General features: G+C 35.6%; 2 long non-coding RNA genes across 2 annotated transcripts in view; both read right to left on the bottom strand.

Annotated features, from left to right (window-relative positions):
* Window positions 1-11,716, bottom strand: part of LOC116406224 — a 38,735-nt gene extending 27,019 nt beyond the window's left edge. Inside the window, exon 1 of the long non-coding RNA XR_004219259.1 lies at window positions 10,872-11,716. This is a non-coding gene — a long non-coding RNA (uncharacterized LOC116406224). The remainder of the gene's footprint in view (window positions 1-10,871) is intronic.
* On the bottom strand, window positions 3,077-3,940 carry LOC116406225. Its single transcript, XR_004219260.1, has 2 exons — window positions 3,471-3,940; window positions 3,077-3,336 (listed from the first exon to the last, which is right to left on the bottom strand). It is a non-coding gene; the product is annotated as an uncharacterized LOC116406225 (long non-coding RNA).
* Window positions 11,717-12,750: the final 1,034 nt, after the last annotated feature.

The following is a 12,750-nucleotide window of genomic DNA, read 5'->3' as shown; positions in this document are numbered from 1 at the left end:
TGGTTGTTTCACACCAACTACTTTTCTATAGAAAAATAGCTTACCCATAAATTAAGAGACAATAACCGAGGAGAGCATAGAAGTTGGAAGGTATTTACATTGTTGTTGATGCAAAGAGATAGTAAGCAGAGGTTGTTAGAGGATGTGGAACTTAAGATCTACAGTATGGTGGATAAATTATTTGGGTCAACAGTAATATTTCAGAGTTTGGAATGGTGAAAAGAGTTTATATACTGTGATATTCCATTCAATGCACTTACCATAAAAACGAGGTAGAAGAAATGAAGAAGAAAGACTAACCTTGAATCATTAGCTTCAAGTGTCTAACAGTAGCAGAGGATGGGCTGGTAGACGACGAACCCTAAGCAAAACCAATGTGGACGACGGTGAGAGATCAGCATGTTGTTGTGAAACAATCGTGAGAGGCAGGGTATCGCAGTCGTCGTGTTGGGTTTCAACGTGGCTTTCGTAGTCGTGCTAGAGCGCACTAGAGAGCAAAATGAATTAGATTGAAAGAGGCCGAAAATGGGGGAAAATATTTAGAGGGAACTTAAATATTTATTTCCCGCTTTTTCTTTGTTGTTCTTTTCCACATCCCATTTAAAATAATGGGCTATTAAAAGTTCATTTTGGTGTAGTGCTATTTGTGTCTCGGATCGTCCATTTTCGTTCAAACTACTTTAAAGATACAAGTATGATAACCAACAACACGATCGAAAGAATTGGTCTATGCAACTTCAACCTACGTGGCTTTATCAGGTTCACACACACAATGAGTGACTTTCCTTCGTTTGGATCCATTTCGAAAATTGTACTCTATGGCCCAAAATGAAAGGCCCATCGTCTATTTACTCAAATCCTAGCAATAATTTATTCTCACTTAAAATTTTAAACGTATATGGAAAGTCCACAATGCTCGACCCAAAATTAACTTATAAAAATACCAAACCATAGTCTTGCCTATTTGGTAGTTAATTTGAGTCTCAAAGCCCGACCCCAATTACAAGAACACTCTCTCATGAGAGACCCCATTATAAGAACACATTCTCAAAGTTTTTAACCACTCACATTTTTTATCCACTCTCCAACTAGATAATACAGAAGGAATTTAATTAGAGTAATCACACTAAAACTTAAAATGTTTATAAGTGAGAATTTCTAAATAAATGAAATAGGTTTCTTTTATAGTCTTTGAGTCAAACTTTTCTATAAAAAAAATGGATGTGAGATAACCACATCTTGCCAAACCCAATACTTAAAAACAAACAAATCAAATCATTATTTTTACAAAAAAAAAAAAAAAAACTAAAAAAATGCAAGTCGATTCCTATTTATTAAAATAATAAAGAAAACCAGTTACCAAAATATGAAATTTGTTTTTAAAAAATCTACATCTAAAGATCTACCATATTCATAAATTAATAATTCTTGTGTGATTTCACATTGAGATCATAAATAACTTAAAATTACCATGTCGAAGGAAATTTTTTTCGACAAGAGCCTAACTTATAAAGGAATGATGGAAAATAATATGGTGCAACCTTCAAAACAACATAAATAAGAAAATATTGCAACATAGTTAGCAAATAAGAGAGAAAGAGAATGTAACCTGAAAAGGAAGTTTATGATTAATTTCATAATTGTTGTGGTTTTGTCCATGATCTCTTTAATATTTTCTATTATCTTCATTGCACTCCTAGTAATTGATACCCTTAGGCAACCACGGCTCAACATCCTTCTTACAAAAAAAATAGGCAAAAGACGAGGGGGCTTGTAGAGGTTAATAAAAAAAAGGGGCAGAATAGTAAAGGATAATGAAAACACAAAGAAATGTAATTACAGGGCGAACTTTTTGTGGGAGAAATGGTAGAATAATTTGTAGAAATTTGATCGTCTTTTTTATGTGAAGAAGACAAGAAGAACAAAGGATAACATAAAAGCAAATTAGAAATTCGTGGAGTTATTACGGGAAAAACTAGCTCTGAGAGAAAGCTTGAAGAGAGAAAATAAATGAAAGGTACTCTGATTTTGTGGACAATGGCAATCCACAACTCTCTTGTACATTATTTAAAATAGAAAATAGAAACTAGAACATGAACCCCATTGATAAATAAACCGTAGCCTAACAAAAACCGTAAACCCCGAATCCCTAACCCCTAAACCCCTTTGCTATAGTAAATGGTATTTAAAAATCTCAAATTAACTATCTTAAACACTATTTCAAATCCTCAATTTCCTATAATATTTATTATTTACTACGATATTTGTTAAATTATTTTTTTGTGAAGTTACAAAACTATACTTGTTGAAATACTTTGAAAATTATTCAAAAGAGATGGAAAAAAAAAAGATGCAGTGGAAAATACATCCACGTATATTTTCACAATTTCAAAATTAATTTGACTAAATACAATTTAATTTAGTCAAACCCTAAACCCTAGACCCGTAAACCCCTAAACAAACTCTTTTGTGAATGATATCTTTGCGCCTATAGCTCCTTTGACCGGAGTTATCCCCTTTCCTCTCATACTCTACTAGACTCTATAAACTCCTAATACTAGGATTTTCATAATTCGAGATCCGAACAAGGAGTTAGCTATTTTAGTCAACTCCCTTCCTTGCAAATCTGGACCCAAACACCCCAACATGGTAACAAACGACTATAAAAAAAAAAAAGAAAGTAATATCCACAAAAATAGACATGGTCCAAATTCGAAAAATACCTGTTTCTTGGTGATGGAATGGAGGGTTTGAGAGTGATTGTGGTGTCCCCATAGTTAGCAACCATATTGGTGGAGATCAAGTATTTGGTGTAAGTTAACAGAAGGTATGAAGTAGATGTTACATATTGCATATTACTGTCGCTCATTCTGAACAGCAACCCTCCTTCACAAAACGGTAGGGGGGAAGGGGTTAAACTTCATTTTCTTTTTACCATTTTACCGATAATAAAAATAAAAAAGTAGTCGTTGATCATCAAAATAAAAAAAGACATGGAGTGTATTTGGGGCAGGAGAATGATTCTCCGAGAATGATAAAGCAAATGGCGCTGTTGTTGGGGGTTCTTGGCACGATGTAGGAACTTTAGTTGAACCTTGCTGAAATTTTTGTTAGTTAAACAATTGAAAGCATATTTTTATTTTTACAATAATAGCAGCCATACACACATATATAATAAAAGTTTTACATATTCTTATCTCTTGAATTTATCTTTTCTTAAATAGTACCATATAGAAGAGAAAATATAAAAAGATCGCATGCTCCCTTTTCCTCTTCTTGCTTATAGTTTTGCACGATCTTTACTCTCTCCTTGGTTTTTGATGCATGTCTTCTGCTCTAAATAACATAGAAAATTTTGAAGACATGATATGATTAAATAAAGAAGATTAAGAAGAAAGAAAGAAACTTAAAAGATAAATTAGTTTAGGGCAAAACAATCTTCAAGAAGATCCACCCTTAGAAACACATACCTGAAACCGAAACTTGAAACAGAACCTTGAAACCTTGAACCCCAACAAACGAACCACAAAACCCCCAAACCTTCAAACCCCAAAACTCCTAAACCCAAAACTTGAAACTCCAAACGCTCCATCCCGATGCTCGAAATCACGAACCTCGAACCGATCCATGCACCCTAAACCCCGAAACCTGAAACCCTAAAATCCAAACCCCCAAACCCCAAAACTTCTAAACCCAAAACCTCGAAACCTCAAACTTCAAACCTCAAACGCTCCACCCCGGAGCCTGAAATCACAAACCCCAAATCGATCCATACATCTTAAACCCCGAAACCTAAAACACGAAACCCTAAATCCCTAAAAACCGTAAACCGTAAACAATAAACCCTAAACTTTAGCCCCTAAACCATAAACCCTAAAGTACCCCAAAACCACAAACCTCGAAAGCTCGAAAGCTCGAAAAGTCTAAACCTTGAAACCTAAAACCCCTAAAACCCCAACCTCCAAACCCCCAACCCCCAAACCCAAAAACCTCGAAACCTGAAACTTGAAAACCGAAACGCTCTACCCTGAGACCTGAAATCAAGAACTCCAAACTGATCCATGCACCCTAAACCCTGAAAACCCCTAAAAACCTAAAACCGTAAACCATAAATCCTAAATTTTAACCCTTAAACCATAAACCCTAAAGTAACCAAAGTACCGTAAACCACGAACCCCGAACCCCAAACCACGAACCCTGAACCCCAAACCCCAATCCCCAATCTCGAAACTCGAACCCTAAAATCCTAAACACTAAACCCTAAAGTACCTTTAACCTCAAACCCCAAACCCCGAACCTTGAACGTCGAACCTCCAACCTTGAACCCTGAAACGAAACCTAAAACCCAAAAACTACAAACCTCGAAACCCAACCCACAAACCTTCCAACCCCCAAACCTCCAAGCCCCAAACCCCCAAACCCTGAAAATCGATATCTAAAACCTGTAATCCTAACTTCAAACTTTGTTGGTGGAGATAACAATTTCTATTATTTAGGGAGTATCTATGCATTTTGCATTATGGATTGGTTAGAAATTTTTAGTTTCTTATTATGATTCGAATTACATGCATTTTGGGTATCAAACTTTGATTAATATTGGTCATCGTCTCAGAATCTAATAACACACAACCCTATAACTCTAACCTAAACCCTAAACCCTGAAACCCCAAACGCTCCACCCTGAATCCCAAAATCACGAACACTGAACCAATCCATGCACCTTAAACCTCGAAACCTAAAACCCTAAACCCTAAACCCCTAAAAACCTAAACCGTAAACCATAAATCCTAAACTTTTAACCCCTAAACCGTAAAACCTAAAGTACCCCGAACCCGAAACCCGAACCCAAAATCCTAAATAATAAACCCTAAAGTACCCCAAACCCGAACCCGAACCTTGAACCCAGAACGTGAAACCTATAATCCCAAAACCACAAACTTCGAAACCTCGAAAAGTCTAAACCTTGAAACCCAAAACCTCTATACCCAAACCCAAAACCTTCCAACCCTCAACACCCAAACCTCCAAACCCCAAAACCTCAAAACCTCGAAAAGTCTAAACCTCGAAACCCAACCCCCAACCTCTCAAACCTTCCAACCCTTAACCCCTAAACCTTCCAACACCCAAACCTCCAAACTCCCAACCACAAAACCCCTAAACGCCAAAACTCAAAATCTGAAACCTGAAATCCTAACTTCAAACTTTGTTGGTGGAGATAACAATTTCTATTATTTAGGGAATATCTATGTATTTTGTATTATGGATTGGTTTGAAATTTTAAGTTTCTTATTATGATTCGAATTACATGCATTTTGGGTATCAAACTTTAATTAATATTGGTCATCGTCTCGAAATCTAATAACACACAGCCTTAAAACTCTACCCTCAACCCTAAACCCTGAAACCCCAAACGCACCACCCCAAAGCCCAAAATCACGAACCTCGAACCAGTTCATGCACCCTAAACCCAAAAATTGAAACCGTAAATCCCAAATCCTCTAAACCCCTAAACTCCTAAACCTCAAAACTCGAAATCCGAAATCCGAAACCTGTAATCCTAACTTCAAACTTTGTTGGTGGAGATAAAAATTTCTATTATTTAGGGAATATTCATGGATTAGTTTGAAATATTGAGTTTTTTATTATGATTCGAATTACATGCATTTTGGGTATCAAACTTTGTTTAATATTGGTCATCGTCTCAGAATCTAATAACACCCAGCCCTATAACTCTAACCTAAACCCCAAACACTCCACCCCGAATCTCGAAATCACGAACCCCGAACCGATCCATGCACCCTAAACCAGAAATCTGAAATCGCAAACCATAAATCCTAAACTTTAACCCCTAAATCATACACCCCAAAGTACCCCAAACCTCAAACCACGAACCCCAAACCTCAATCCCGAAACTGGAACCCAAAGTCCTAAACACTAAACCCTAAATACCCCTAACCCTGAACCCTAAACCTCGAACCTCGAACCTCGAACCTTGAACCTGAAACCCTGAAGCCAAAACCACCAACCTCGAAACCTCGAAAAGTCCAAACCTGGAAACCCAAACCGCAAACCTTCCAACCCTCAAACCCCAACCCCCAACCCCCAACCTCAAAAGCTCGAAAACTCTAAACCTCGAAACCCAACCCCTACCTCTCAAACCATCAAACCCTAAACCCAAAACCCAAACCCAAAACCCTAAACCCAAAACCCTAAACCCTAAACCCCAAAACCACAAAACCCCAAAACCCCAAAACCCCAAAATGACCAAATAATCCTTAAGTGTAAGTTCGTAACTCACAAACTAACAAAAAGTTCAAAATGTGTGAAAATGCACTTTGAGACCTAAAATGGCAACCAAGTATGCAAGTGAAACAAACCTAGTCTTAAACAAATCTAAAATTTGTTCAAACTATGTTTAAGTATCACTTGAACTTTCAGAACGACCTAAGAACGTTTACTTGTAAGTTTGTCACTCATAACCTACCAAAAAATTCAAAAAGTACGGAAAAGAAAAAAACACTACAGGACCCAAAATGGCAACCAAGTGTGCAAGTGCAACAAACTTAGTTCCAAACGAACCTAAAAAGTGGTCAAGGCGTGTCTAAGTATTACTTGGACTTTCAAAACGACCTAACAAAGCTTAAGTGTAAGTTGGTAACCCATAGCCTACCAAAAAGTTCAAAAAGTGTGAAAAGGGCACTTCAAGACCCAAAATGGCAACCAGGTGGGTAAGGTCAACAAACTTAGTTTCAAACCAACCTACAACGAGTTCAAAACGTGTCTCAATATCACTTGAACTTTTAAAACGACCTAAAAATCTTACGTGTAGGTTCGTAACTCATAACCTACCAAAAAAGTTCAACTAGTGTGAAAAAAGCACTACAAGACCCAAAATGGCAACCAAGTGTGCAAGTGCAATAAACTTAGTGCAAACCAAGCTAAAACGTGCTCAAAACGTGTCTAGGTATTACTTGAGTTTTCAAAATGACCTAGCAAATCCTAAGTGTAAGTTTGTAACTCATAATCTACCAAAAAGGTTGAAAAAAGAATTTCAAGAACAAAAATGACAACCAAGTGTGTAAGTGCAACAAACGCAATCTAGCCTAAAATGTAATCAAAATGTGTGTAAGCATCACTTGAATTTTCAAAACGACCAAACAATGCTTAAAATGTAAGTTTGTAACTCACAACCTACCAAAATTTCAAAAAGTGTGAAAAAAGTACTTCAAGACCCAAAACGGAAACGAAGTATCTAAGTGCAACGAACTTAGTTTCAAGCCATCATAAAAAGAGGTCAAAACGTGTCTAAGCTTTCAAACCGACCAAACAATACTCAAGCGTAAGTTCGTAACTCACAACCTACAAAAATTTCAAAAAGTGTGAAAAAAAGCACTTCAAGACCCAACATGTGAACCAAATGTGTAACAAACATAGTTCCAAACAAACACAAAATGTGTTTAAAAGGACCTAACAATGCTTAAGTGTAAGTTCGTAACTCATAAACTAACAAAAAGTTCAAAATGCTTGTGAAACAAGTATGCAAGTGAAACAAACTTAGTCTTAAACAAATCTAAAAAATGTTCAAGTCGTGTTTAAGTATCACTTGAACTTTCAGAACGACCTAAGAATGTTTGTTTGTAAGTTCGTCACTCATAACCTACCAAAAAGTTCAAAAAGTATGGAAAAAAAAAACACTCCAGGATCCAAAATGACAACCAAGTGTGCAAGTGCAACAAACTTAGTTCCAAACCAACCTAAAAAGTGGTCAAGGCGTGTCTAAGTATCACTTGGACTTTCAAAACGATCTAAGAAAGCTTAAGTGTAATTTGGTAGCCCATAGCCTACCAAAAAGTTCAAAAAGTGTGAAAACAACACGTCAAGACCCAAAATGGCAACCAAGTGGGTGAGGTCAATAAACTTAGTTTCAAACCAACCTAAAACGAGTTCAAAACGTGTCTAAGTATCACTTGAACTTTCAAAAGGATCTAAAAAAGCTTATGTGTAGGTTCGTAACTAATAAGCTACCAAAAAGTTCAAAAAGTGTGAAAACAGCACGTCAAGACCCAAAATGGCAACCAAGTGGGTAAGGTCAATAAACTTAGTTTCAAACCAACCTAAAACGAGTTCAAAACGTGTCTAAGTATCACTTGAACTTTCAAAATGATCTAAAAAAGCTTATGTGTAGGTTCGTAACTAATAAGCTACCAAAAAGTTCAAAAAGTGTGAAAAGAGCACTTGAAGACCCAAAATGACAACCAAGTGTGTAAGTGCAACAAACTCAATCTAACCTAAAATGTATTCAAAACGTGTGTAAGTATCACTTGAATTTTCAAAACGACCAAACAATGTTTAAGTGTAAGTTTGTAACTCACAACCTACCAAAATTTCAAAAAGTGTGAAAAAAGCACTTCAGGACCCAAAATGGCAACAAAGTGCGCAAATGCAATAAACTTAGTTCCAAACCAATCTAAAAAGTGGTGAAGGTGTGTCTAAGTATCACTTGGACTTTCAAAACGATCTAGCAAAGCTTAAGTGTAAGTTGGTAACTCATAGCCTACCAAAAAGTTCAAAAAGTGTGAAAAGAGCACTTTAAGACCAAAATGACAACCAAGTGAGTATGGTCAACAAACTTAGTTTCAAACCAACCTAAAACGACTTCAAAACGTGTCTAAGTATCACTTGAACTTTCAAAATGACCTAAGAAAGCTTACGTGTAGGTTCGTAACTCATAAGCTACGAGAAAGTTCAAAAAGTGTGAAAATAGCACTTCAAGATGACAACCAAGTGTGTAAAGTGCAACAAACTTAGTGTCAAACCAACCTAAAACGTGCTCAAAACGTGTCTAGGTATTACTTGAGTTTTTAAAATGACCTAGAAACTCTTAAGTTCTTCTGCCTTCTCCTTCAAACGCTTAGACAGATTGTTGAAATTCTATGTTTCTGCAATGTTTTCCCAGAACATGAAACATTCATTATGGAAATAAGTACCATGAATACAAACCGTGAAGAAACAGTAAAAAACAGTCAATACAAGAAGCAAGTGGAAGCTCAGAAGTTTCATATTTCATCAGGAAGATTTTCATTTTGATTGTCTAATATTCAACTCTAATTACATAAGGTGCATTAGTGTAAGCAAAGACGGAAACAAAAGAAACATAACTCACCTTACCGCCTTCTCTAATTGATCCATTTGCATCACGTACACAGTAAACCTGTTGCGTTTGGAACTGTTGAAATTCAATAAAAAGGAGTTAACATCATCTCATCCTACAAAACAAAATCCACAACTATAGAACAAAGACTGTCAGAGCATACAGCTACAATGATAATGGAGTGCTTCCCATCATCTTGGTCTCTCGTACCTCAACATCTGAAATGTGCAGAATCTGTTTATCATAACAGAAATAATTACTTTTAAGTCATAGAAAAAAGCCTTACATTAATTAGAATACCATCCACCTGTCAAGATGTGTACATACCTCAAACAATAGCCAAAGCACAAGGGGTGTGTTTACGATGGCTTGTAGCACAAGTAATGCAATTATGAACCCTTCAATATAAAAAAATGATTAATAATCAAATAACTCAGATGTTTTCTTTCACTCTCGTACTATTGTTTAAGTGCTTCTTGGTCAAGCACCTAGACCAAAAGGCTATCTATGAGCGTTTTCTAGTTTCTGAAAAAAGAAATACTCTAATGTGTGGTCGTACTAGCATAAACAGTCATAGATAATTATGAGATGATATCCTTCGTAATGGGATAAGATAATACTTACTATTATTTAGTATTTTCTTTTATTTAATTGAAGAAATAATTGGAAAATAAAACAGAAAGTACAAAAATGAGTAATAACCCCAGTAAAGACCGGTATGATTCAATTCAACATTTTGTTTGGTCTCTCGACATGATGATAATTTTTACCTAGAGTGCTTCTAGGCCATAATGCAAATATTAACACGTGACAGAGTTCCCACATATGACTTTATTCTCTCATTGTTGCCCATTATGTAAAGTTGTCGATGAAACACCAGCCAGTTTATCATTTGCCATTTTGCTGAAAAATTTAGGAAGCAGATCATCTCTCCTTTGGTTAATCTGCCGCCCTACCAAACAAGATTATGAACCTTCTTTTATGCACCCTCACTGGCACCCTTTACTGACTTTAAAAGAATTACGTGGATGCATCTTATTCGGAAATTTTTACAGATTCGCATGGAAGGAACAGGAACAATCGCCTCCTTAGTGAAAAGGCAGGCCTTAAGATAGGTTTCTTATTCCTTTTAAAATATAATCTATCCTGCTATGACTTAGTGCAATTTTTCATGTTTCTATAGCTCTTCCAATCTCTATTCTTGCATCTCTTCTGACTGATTGGAGAAATCTCTTGTAAACTCTATTCGCGTGGGTGTTTCACCAAACCTTTTGTAAATTTCATACATCAATAAAATTACTTCTTATAAAAAAAAAATAAGGGGAAGAAACTACGTTTTAGAGACAAATGGCTCTAAAGCACACACAAACATTCTCCATCTCACTATCTATCTGCCCTATTTCCAATTTAATCCAGCATTCATTTGGGGTTATTGTAGGTTCATATTTAGAAATAGTCATTCATGTTGTGATGCAAAATCCCTTTTATGTATCTAAAACTAAAATCACGAAAATCATCGTGGACATGTAGCACAACAAACTAAATTTCCACGGGAAGCCTTTGCTAACAAAATGGTAGACAATAATTACTCAAGCAAGAGAGAAGGACTATAATTAATTAACAGAAGTACAAATCAATCTAGGTGCACAACCACCAAGCAAGAGAGAAGGAACAATAAACTTCAATAACAAAAGAAAGGTAGTATCCAGACTATCCTTACTTGTTATCGAAGAAGATACCTTGGCTTCGGTAAGCCCGATGCTCTGTCATACAACGTTCATTTACCTCAGTACTGCAATGTTTCTTCAAAGTTTGGGAATCTACCTAAAACATAAATATATATTACAACTTGAAAACCTCCATGTCAGAAACTTTACTTTAATTATCAAACTAGATGCTATGCAAGAATTAGTTAGCAGAAATACAACATAAATAGTAATGATATTCTTTGGGGAGTGGATAAAAGTATCTTTCATCTTCGAAATAAGCTTAGCAGTTAGCATTAACCTTTATATTTTGATTACTTCTTAAACTTCATCCACGAAATATGGTAAAGAGAAAGACCTAATCCATAATGCTAAAGAGGAAAAGACCAAGTCAGATTCCTTTATTCAAACAGGTTAGTATCACAGCTCCAAAGGAAAAAACTTACGGATCTCTACGATGAATTTTCTTGAATGTGAAAAATAAGATCGATAAATAAAACTTTTGGCTACAATTAGCCACAGAAACATAAAGTTGTGACATGAAAACAAAATCTAACAGATAATTAACTATACAGTTTGTAGGCAAAATACCAAATAGCCCATAATCAAGATCACAACTCAAGCAGACAATAATGTGTAGTTTATCATTTCCAACTAAATAATTCAATAATACATAAGGTCAAATGGCCAAATAATATGGCCTTTCACATAAATACTTGCTCCTGATTTTTTTGAACGATAATGTTATCACTTGTCTCCCACGTTTCACGAAGGCGCCCTCAACCATCTATCAATTCCAATATAAGAAAATTATTTTACATATTATATTAAACATTGAAAATTCTTTTACATATGATTTTTTTTTTACGTATTCCTATTGAAGAATCTCATTTGAGCATTTTATGCTCAATTTGACTTGAAAGAAACAACAGACTTTCAATTAGAAGTAAGCAAGATGCCAAGTTTTTTTGAACAACTGTTTTTTTTTTTTTTTTTGCTTTAACTTGTTGTAAATTGGAGATGTTTTCCATAACTACTTCGGCTTGGAGCTCTCCTTATGTAATTTCAAGAAATAGATAAAATCCAAGTTAAACTAGATAAGTAGAAAAGATATAATCTCTCTAGTGGAGGTCGGGGCACACTTTTGTAAGTCAGTTTTTTCCTATATACCTACATATTATATGTCTATATTCTTAATGCCAAAAAAGATGATTCATAAAGTGATTAATTGGAAGGTGGTGTCTTGCTCGCAAGAGGATGACGGACTCGACGTCGATGGTGTAAAGTTGAAAAAATGCAACCTTCTTGCTAAATGGGTATGGAGATTTATAAATGAAAGAATTCCCTTTGGGCTAAAAAAGTGGTGAAGAGTATCCATGGAGAAAGTTAATTTGGATGGCATACTAAAGGAATTGTCACTTGCAGTCTCCATAGTCCCTGGATTAGTATTTCGAGATGCTAGCTTCAAGTGGATTCCTAGGCATTCATCAAGTTCGGTGATGGTTGAAGAATAGCATTTTGGAATGATTCTTGGGCAGATGTTTCTTTTCCAAGATTGTTTCGATTGTCTTTGAACTCTAATAATGGAGATGTAAAGAAGTTTTGGGACTCTTCCACTACTTCATGGGCTCAAAATTTCAGTAGACTTCTAAAAACTTCAGACTAGATGGAAGGAAACACCAAGGGAGAGCTAACAACAATGCAGCTTTGTTGAAAAAAATATCCCTCCCAAGTCATCCTTCGATCTTGAGTGAGTGACTAGAACCAGAATATTTCATAAGAACTTTAGAGGGCCAAAATAATAAAAGCATTCGTCGAACCTCATGTGATCCACTAAAACAAACCTAAAAGATAATTGGCTGAAAAACCAAGATCAAGTTATTCTATACTCAA

The sequence above is a fragment of the Cucumis sativus genome, unplaced genomic scaffold (genome assembly GCF_000004075.3).
Source record: "Cucumis sativus cultivar 9930 unplaced genomic scaffold, Cucumber_9930_V3 scaffold76, whole genome shotgun sequence".
Taxonomy (NCBI): domain Eukaryota; kingdom Viridiplantae; phylum Streptophyta; class Magnoliopsida; order Cucurbitales; family Cucurbitaceae; genus Cucumis; species Cucumis sativus.
The sequence above is the reverse complement of the archived record's forward strand: the minus strand, read 5'-3'. Positions and strand labels throughout refer to the sequence as shown.